This window comes from Salmo salar, chromosome 11 (genome assembly GCF_965601325.2).
Source record: "Salmo salar chromosome 11, fSalSal1, whole genome shotgun sequence".
Lineage (NCBI taxonomy): Eukaryota > Metazoa > Chordata > Actinopteri > Salmoniformes > Salmonidae > Salmo > Salmo salar.
Window position 1 is genome coordinate 39,029,648 of NC_138301.1, and position 8,634 is coordinate 39,038,281.

Below are 8,634 nucleotides of genomic sequence, written 5' to 3' on the forward strand. Positions count from 1 at the left end.
GTTAGCGGGGTGCACGCTAATAGCGTTTCAAACGTCACTCGCTGAGACTTGGAGTAGTTGTTCCCCTTGCTCTGCATGGGTAACGCTGCTTCGAGCGTGGCTGTTGTCGATGTGTTCCTGGTTCGAGCGAGGAGAGGGACGGAAGCTATACTGTTACACTGGCAATACTAAAGTGCCTATAAGAACATCCAATAGTCAAAGGTATATGAAATACAAATCATAGAGAGAGAAATAGTCCTATAATAACTACAACCTAAAACTTCTTACCTGGGAATATTGAAGACTCATGTTAAAAGGAACCACCAGCTTTCATATGCTCTCATGTTCTGAGCAAGGAACTTAAACGTTAGCTTATTTACATAGCACATATTGCACTTTTACTTTCTTCTCCAACACTTTGTTTTTGCATTATTTAAACCAAATTGAACATGTTTCATTACTTATTTGAGGCTAAATTAATTTTATTGAAGTATTATATTAAGTTAAAATAAGTGTTCATTCAGTATTGTTGTAATTGTCATTACTAGAAATAAATGGGGTTTTTTTTTCTTTTTTCTTCTTTAAATAAATAAAATAAAAAACATCATTAAATAAAAAAAAAAAAAAAAAAACTGGCCGATTAATCGGTATCGGCTTTTTTGGTCCTCCAATAATCGGTATCGGCGTTGAAAAATCATAATTGGTCGACCTCTACTTCACACAGACAGCGTGATGAAGAAGGCGCAACAGCGCCTCTTCAACCTCAGGAGACTAAAGAAATTTGACTTAGCCCCGAAGAACGTCACGAACTTCCACAGATGAACCATTGAGAACATCATGTCAGGCTGTACACATTATCACCAACGCTTCACTGGGGCCACACAGCCTGCCCTCCAGGACATCTACAGCAATCGGTGTCACAGGAAGGCCATGAAGATCATCAAGGACCTCAGCCACCCGAGCCATGGCCTATTAACCCCACTACCATATAGAAGCCGTAGACAATACAGGTGCATGAAAGGTCGGACCGAGAAACAAGTTCTGGGTCATTCTCACGAAACTGACATTTGACCCACATTTTTTTAATAAAAAAAAATGTCTTCTTTGATCACAGATTAGGATCTGTACTTATTTATTTCATAATTATTGTTTTTGGATCAGATGTTATGCATTTTACCACAATTTATTCAAAATAAACAAATCATTTTCTAATATGTTTTAACATTGCTCCCTTAAAAGGCCTGAGTTAAAACAAACACTGAAAATACAAATATTTAACATTAAAAAATTTGACCTTTCACCAAATTGAGCTTTTTAGCCATTTCGGTAATGAGAAGGCCAAGTGGGGTAAAGGGGGTGTTCGAGAATAAAAAACATAATTAATTTACTTATATTCCTCCAGAATTAACTTCACTTCTAATACTCCTCTAGATGATACATCATGGTTGAATAAACATTTATTTAAAAACGGATTGGAATTTTTACAGGAATGAGACATGTCCACGGTGTTTGTAAGTAATAATTATAGTTTAATGTCAACTTTAATTATTATACAATTTTTATGATTTACAGCAAAACATGTGTTTTATTTACATAACTTAGATTTTTCTAAAATAATATAAAATTGACCGAAAATTTTATCCATACGCATTTAAGCAATGATAATTTGGCGTGAAAATGTACATAATTCAGGCTAAAATGTATTTAAAAGAAGACATTGTCAAAAACTAGGCGTCTTAATCCTGAGAATGATAGTTGATTTTTGCAGATGCATCATGGTTTTGTAACTCAATTGCCTGCAGACATCTTTAAAACCAGTTTCACGAGAATCACCATTCTATCTCCAGGCCATTAGACTGTTAAACAGTCACCACTAGCCGGCCTCCGCCCAGTACCCGACCCTGAACCTTAGCTGGCTAGAACAGTGACTACCACCTGGTACTCTAGCTTGCACCTCAGAGGCTGCTGCCCTATGTACATCGCCATTGAATACTGGTCATTTTAATAAATGTTTACTTACTTTATATCTATATAGTGTATTCTAGTAATGGATCATCCTATATAACTATTGCTGTACACACCTTTTATATTCATATACTGTCCATACACACACCCTTCAGAAAGTATTCAGACCCCTTCCCTTTTCCCACATTTTGTTACGTTACAACCTTATTCTAAAATATATTACATTTAATTTCCCCCCTCAATCTACACACAATACCCCATAATGACAAAACGAAAACTGTTTTGTTTGTGCTCATTTACTAAAAATAAAAACAGAAATACCTTATTTACATAAGTATTCAGACCCTTTGTTATGAGACTTGAAATTGAGCTCAGGTGCATCCTGTTTCCATTGATCATCCTTGAGATGTTTCTACAACTTGATTGGAGTCCACCTGTGGTAAATTCAATTGATTGGACATGATTTGGAAAGAGACAGGATTGTGTCTGTCTCGAAGATCTGGGGAAGGGTACCAAAAAAAATGTATGCAGCATTGAAGGTCCCCAAGAACACAGTGGCCTCCATCATTATTCAATGGAACAAGTTTGGAACCACCAAGACTCTTCCTAGAGCTGGCAACCAACCCAGCCAGCAACCCAGGGAGAAGGGCTTTAGTCAGGGAGGTCACAAGAAACCAATGGTCACTCTGACCAAGCTTGTAGCATCATACCCAAGAAGACTTCAGGCTGAACTCGCTGCCAAATGCACTTCAACAAAGTACTGAGTAAAGGGTCTGAATACTTAAGTAAATGTGATATTCCAGTCATTTATTTATTGCAAAAATGTCTAAAAACTTGTCATTATGGAGCATTGTGTGTAGATTAAGGGGAAAAAACAATTTAATCAATTTTAGAAAAAGGCTGTAACATAAAATGTGGAAAAAGTCAAGGGGTCTGAATACACTATATCTATCTACCCATACATACATAACATGTATAGGCCTATATATTTATATTCCGGTCCCTGACATTTCCCATTCTGATATTTCTTAATTTTTCTGGATTGTGTGTGTATTGTTAAAATAATAATAAATAAATAAATAAATATATATATAACTGCACTGTTGGAGCTAGAAACAAGCATTGCACCTGCGAAAACATCTGCAAATCTGCGTATGCAACCAATAAACATTGATTTGAAGACACAGGCTGCCCTGTGTCCACACCATGCGTCTACTTCCTTAAGCCACTGTTTGACTTCATAGCAGAATGAGCTCAGGGTAAAAACATTTTAAAAAAAGCATTCTTCCATAATGCCCAAGGGGGGATAGAGGGGTGGGGTTGAACAAGCACACTCAAAGCAACATCACGAGTACCACATCTTAATCAAGTATGCTGCTTCAAATCAGGAGACCACGAGATGGTGAGCAAGGCATCATCCCCCTCTCACTCTCCCGAAAGTTGTGCATCCACTCCTGCACTGCTTTCAGATTAGTAAAATAAAGAAACAAATCTGATTGACTTATTGGGGGGCACGCAGTAGGCGGTAGAGTAAGTATGTGTCAGCAGGACTTATAGCAACGGCTAATGTTGCTAAACACGCTAATCACCTTAAATGATTAATCTGGGTATTCATTCACTCTTGTTGTTGCATGAAATAGCACATTGTAAGAACACTTCACTCAGAGACAAGAAGACTGTTTGGGCACCCTGTCCAAACTCTCAAGCTATCACTCTCCCCAGAAAAGGTTGGCTGGCTCAAACCCTGCCAAGAGCAGATTGTCTGGCCTTAAAAAATAAGATAAAAAGAATCCCATTCAGCCTCCATCCAATGCCTTTTACACAAGCCTGGGTTTGTAGTACATTTAGTGCCTTCCTTAGTTTCTGTCTTAGTACAAATAAAGTGCTGGCAAGGAAGTCACAGAGCAGAGCCCCTTTAACCCTTCTTTAACCGAGATGTTTGTGTTTTTACAAGGGGAGTGGTGGTGAGTTTAAACATCAGACTGAGGCAAGAACAGATAAAGATGTCAGACTGGCAGGATCAATGTAAAGTAGGTAGAAGAATGTTAGGCCATAAAACAAGAATGGTCATGAAAGTGGTAATTTTTCAGAATGTGTGTCAACACAGGATCAAAGAACGTCTGCCAGGATGTTTTGGGGGAGTGGGTTGGTTGTTTTGAAGGTGGCATAGAGCCGGGTACAGGAGAGGGTTGGAGGAGGGGGCACAAACTGTGTGAGGAAATAACTGCAATTTACCATGTATGCTAATCCCACACACATCTATTACAACCTGGGATTTTCCACTGACAGTGAAGATAAATTGGTCCCTGATCTGCTCTGTTCTTAAATGGCAGACGTGACGATACTCTGTTGACTACTTCTGCATGAGATAATTCCGTGCTTGGAAACAGCAAAGGCTGGTGACGTTTATGAGGGGGTTGCTGTGGGTGAAACTAGGTAGCTGACTGTCTGAAACCAACTGGCTGTAGAAGAAAAACACCTTGAAGATGCATTGTTAGCCTAATCTCACACAGAGACAGACCTGTGTAAATAACAGCTGATGTGAGTTAACTAGCTAGCTACTACGGTATTCAATTACATGTAAACGTTACAGGTATTGGCAAATGGTGAACTTGTCAATATTCTGACAAGTATTGGAGCTATAGGCTAATTTTACATTGATAAACATTTCAACACTTACTAGCTAGCCAACAGTTAACTAGTACCGTTGGTTCTGCTTCCTGTCGGGAAACTTCTCGCTAGCTACTGTAGTTAACTAAAGAAAAAGCACTAACTATAACAAACAAATAAAATTCACAGCGTACCCCACAGATACAACCTACTATAGCTTCCTAGCTGGCTTGCCTTAATTTTGTATATAGCTAACGGTAGATACAACTAATAATTGTAATCATAAAAATGTGCCAAATCTTCTTGCTAAATTTGTATCCTTCCAAATAACATCAAAGATAATACAACTGACTGCTTACCTTCTTATAGAGTAACAATGCGTAGAATCCAGGGCTTCTCTGAACATGTTGTGGACTTAGCTATATACCCATACCATGCAGAGTTTGCCTGCACTGCTGCCATCTTGTCCTGGACAACAGGAGGGGAGACCTCGCTCTCGACAACACCCCCATTTCCCACATTTTAAACTTCAAATAACTTGAGCATATAAAGGTTCAATGACACCAATTTAGCCCAGGATGTAACTATGCAGTCCAAGTTATTCTCTTGCTTCTTTGGGCGAGAAAGTCCATCTCTAAAAGGGCCTACGTTAGCCCTATTTCCCGAACGATCTTCCCGTTCTGTCTGTCTCCAACATGTCCCTCTGCTCTGTCTAGCCTAGGCTGTGTGAAAAATGTTTGTGAGTTGATGGCATTGAGCTAGACTAGACGAATCAATAGTCGAGCTGCGCGCGCCCAATGAAAAGCGCGTTCACAATGTGGCAGCTGTCAACATGTTTATAATGGGCAACAGGGCCACTCATGCGTAGGATTTGGAGATGCAGTGGTCAAGACAAAAATATTTTCTTCACAAAATAACATTAGATTCTTATTCTCATAAGTTGTTTTATCATTAAAATGAATGGCAGACGAAATTGCAATGTAGGTGCCTGTTTAAATTAATATGCTTCAAGACAAGTAATACAGAAACGTCATTAAATTCGAAATTGTCCATACTGATATGCGTTAAAAGATTATACATTCCGAATAAAAATATTTCTGAAGCTTTTCTAAAGGTGTTTCATAATATTTATAATCTATTTCTATTCCAATGCGACTATTAGTCATTTGTTCTCCAAATCCATTCTCATGTTTGTTCAGTACAGTTGTGAATGTTTGGCTGATTTCTTTCTAGGTTTACAACTGTGACAAATGTTATAGAGATGTTCATACTTTTTTGTATTTCTAAATTCCAGCAAAATGTTCACACTTATTTTTTTATAAAACTTCACCGGTAAGCAATAACTTAAGTAGAAATTGTCTTGTAAAATAATGTGTGTTATCTTCTTTGGGCCATACTGTACAATAGTCCACAAATGTGTTGATGGTCACCAACTGTATCTTCCTCCAAGGTATTCATTGGAGGAGGGATCATTGATATGCAAGTTACCAAGGAAACTGCCTTCTTCTTTCTCAAAAGGTCCTTCTATAGAACATGTTGTTGTCGATGGTTCCTTATTTGGAATTCAGTGTACATAACGGAAACTGCTAAAATGAGTAACATGGACAAATATCAATGGCTGCCATTACCACAGTGACCAACTCCGCAGTACATGAGGCACTGCAGGGAAAGAACGGTTTCAGGGGTTGGAAATACTCTAAAATGGTATTCTCTCCTAAAGATACACATGGGTTTGCAATTGGGCTTGTTTTGTACATGGTCTCAGGGAGCAAAACAAAATAAAGCTTTAAGCCCACTCTTTCTGCATGATGTCATTGACATCAACTCAATGTATCTCCTCATACACCACTGTAGATACACCAATGAAAGGCAGAGACATAAATGTACAAACATCTGACATGCTGCCTTACAATAACACTACAGTATAGGCATATGGACAATATGATTGCCATAGCAACTGTTCATGTTTGTCTCAGACATCTTGCTCTGTCCAGCTGTCAGGAACTGCATGAAGCATAAAAAGCCATTCACAAAAAAACTGTCGAAGAATTCTGCAGATTCCCCACACCAAACTAAAGTGAAGCAACATGAAATAACAATTCCCTTTAACCAATCTCTATTTTCATCATGCATTCCAGCTGACATAACTGTTCCACTGATTGATATTGGACAAAGGAAGTGTTCTATGGACTTAGTGTTGAATGGGTTAACAGACTTTAAAAAGTTTGCCATCTCCTGGTGGCAAAGATTAGTCTCCTGTCAGCTGGTCACACATGGCTGGTCAAATGGCTTCATAGTTGTCCAGCCTGTTTTCACATATATTTGGAAAATGACAGAACCATCTGCTTGCCTCATCTGGTCTGGCACTTGAAATAAAATCTCTGAGTATAGCCTGGCTAAGTCTGATTTGGTTGAGTTTTTGACCGATCATCCATGTGCTGGGCACTGCCAGCTCAAGGGTAGGGGAAAATGTATCATCGACAACAGTCTCATTAATTTCTAAACAGCAATGACCAGGCTATATGCGGCCGTCAAGTCCTGTCCTCACTCAACGGCCACAATGTATGCTGGTTCACTCTACTCAACACTTTATAGGCCTAGATCAACATAACTAACTAATTCATGATGTGCTAGATTGCCATGTCACCTGGCACCTCATTCCATATCAAATGATGATGGGAGGACAGTAGGATCCAGCATCGTGTCCCTCTTGGATTGGAGCTGAAAGCACCTGAATCATAGTGTGGTGAGCCACTGTCTGGAGGTCAGGAGATTATTTTATTTTATTTTTTCCCTTTTTCTCCCCAATTTCGTGTTATCCAATTGGTAGTAGTTACAGTCTGGTTTCATCGCTGCAACTCCCGTACGGACTCGGGAGAGGTGAAGGTCGAGAGCCATGCGTCCTCGGAAACACAACCCAACCCAGCCGCACTGCTTCTTGACACAACGCACATCCAACCCGGAAGCTAGCCGCACCAATGTGTCGGAGGAAACACTGTACACCTGGCGACCTGGTCAGCGTGCACTGTGCCCGGCCCGCCACAGGAGTCGCTAGTGCGCGATGAGACAAGGATATCCCTGCCGGCCAAACCCTCCCTAACCCGGATGACGCTGGGCCAATTGTGCGTCACCCCAAGGACCTCCCGGGCGCGGCCGGCTGCGACAGAGCCTGGGATCGAACCCAGAGTCTCTGGTGGCACAGCTAGCACTGCAATGGTCAGCAGATTGAACTTAATAAGACTGAATAGACAACTCATCTGTCTGATTAGACTTACAGCTCATCCTTAATAACTATGTCTCTGCTGTTTGCGTTAATGATTGGCATGTCATAGACAAAAAGAGATCTATAAAAATAGAAGATTCAGTGGTGTACCCAAGACTAAGTAAATAGATTCACCACAGAGCCAAAACTTAGACAAAGCACAATCCTAAAAGTTTCTTCTACAGTTTCTTCAGAAATTCAGAACATTCATGTCCACACGCAATCTGAATGCAGAGTTCCACAAAGACCACCTAAAGCAACTATTAGAAATGTTCTGAAGACAAAGTGGAATCTTGCAGATATTTTTTTCTTCTTCCTGAAAGCGACAAGCAAATACACAGCACATCCACAAACAGCCTGGAGGCACCAGCCTGACAAAGAGAGTCCTCACTGTCTGAGGTGGCCAATTGGGGTTCAACTGCAATCTAATCCAACAAGAGGCAACTGTCAATCCCAGCCCCCATCTCTGGCAGTGACAGCTCCTGTCCCTGCCTCCAGCCCCACCGTTGGGGACAAACCAAACTCTAGGCCTGGCTTGGCTCAGCCAGTGGCCTCAGCTGGTAAAGGCAACAGGTGTGAGGAGGGTTATAGGGTTCCCCTCTCGCTGCCCTGTAAGCCCTTGCATCTGTCTGTTCAGCGGCTTTAGCTCCCCAGTCTTTGCAGAGAATTCTGACATATTTTGTCACTGTAGCACCACACTAACAAACCTAGGGGCCAATAAATAGCACTCAATTCAATTCATTATATAGCCTACATTCCTTTCTGAATTTGAAATTAATCCAATAAGTAATCATCTAGTTTTTCAAAAGTATCTGTAA

At 40.2% G+C, this 8,634-nt stretch overlaps 1 protein-coding gene across 1 annotated transcript in view; it reads right to left on the reverse strand.

Annotated features, from left to right (window-relative positions):
• Window positions 1-5,290, reverse strand: part of LOC106562738 (homeodomain-interacting protein kinase 3-like) — a 79,753-nt gene extending 74,463 nt beyond the window's left edge. Inside the window, exon 1 of the mRNA XM_045689499.2 lies at window positions 4,914-5,290. The gene's annotated coding sequence lies outside the window, so the exon portion shown is untranslated. The remainder of the gene's footprint in view (window positions 1-4,913) is intronic.
• Window positions 5,291-8,634: the final 3,344 nt, after the last annotated feature.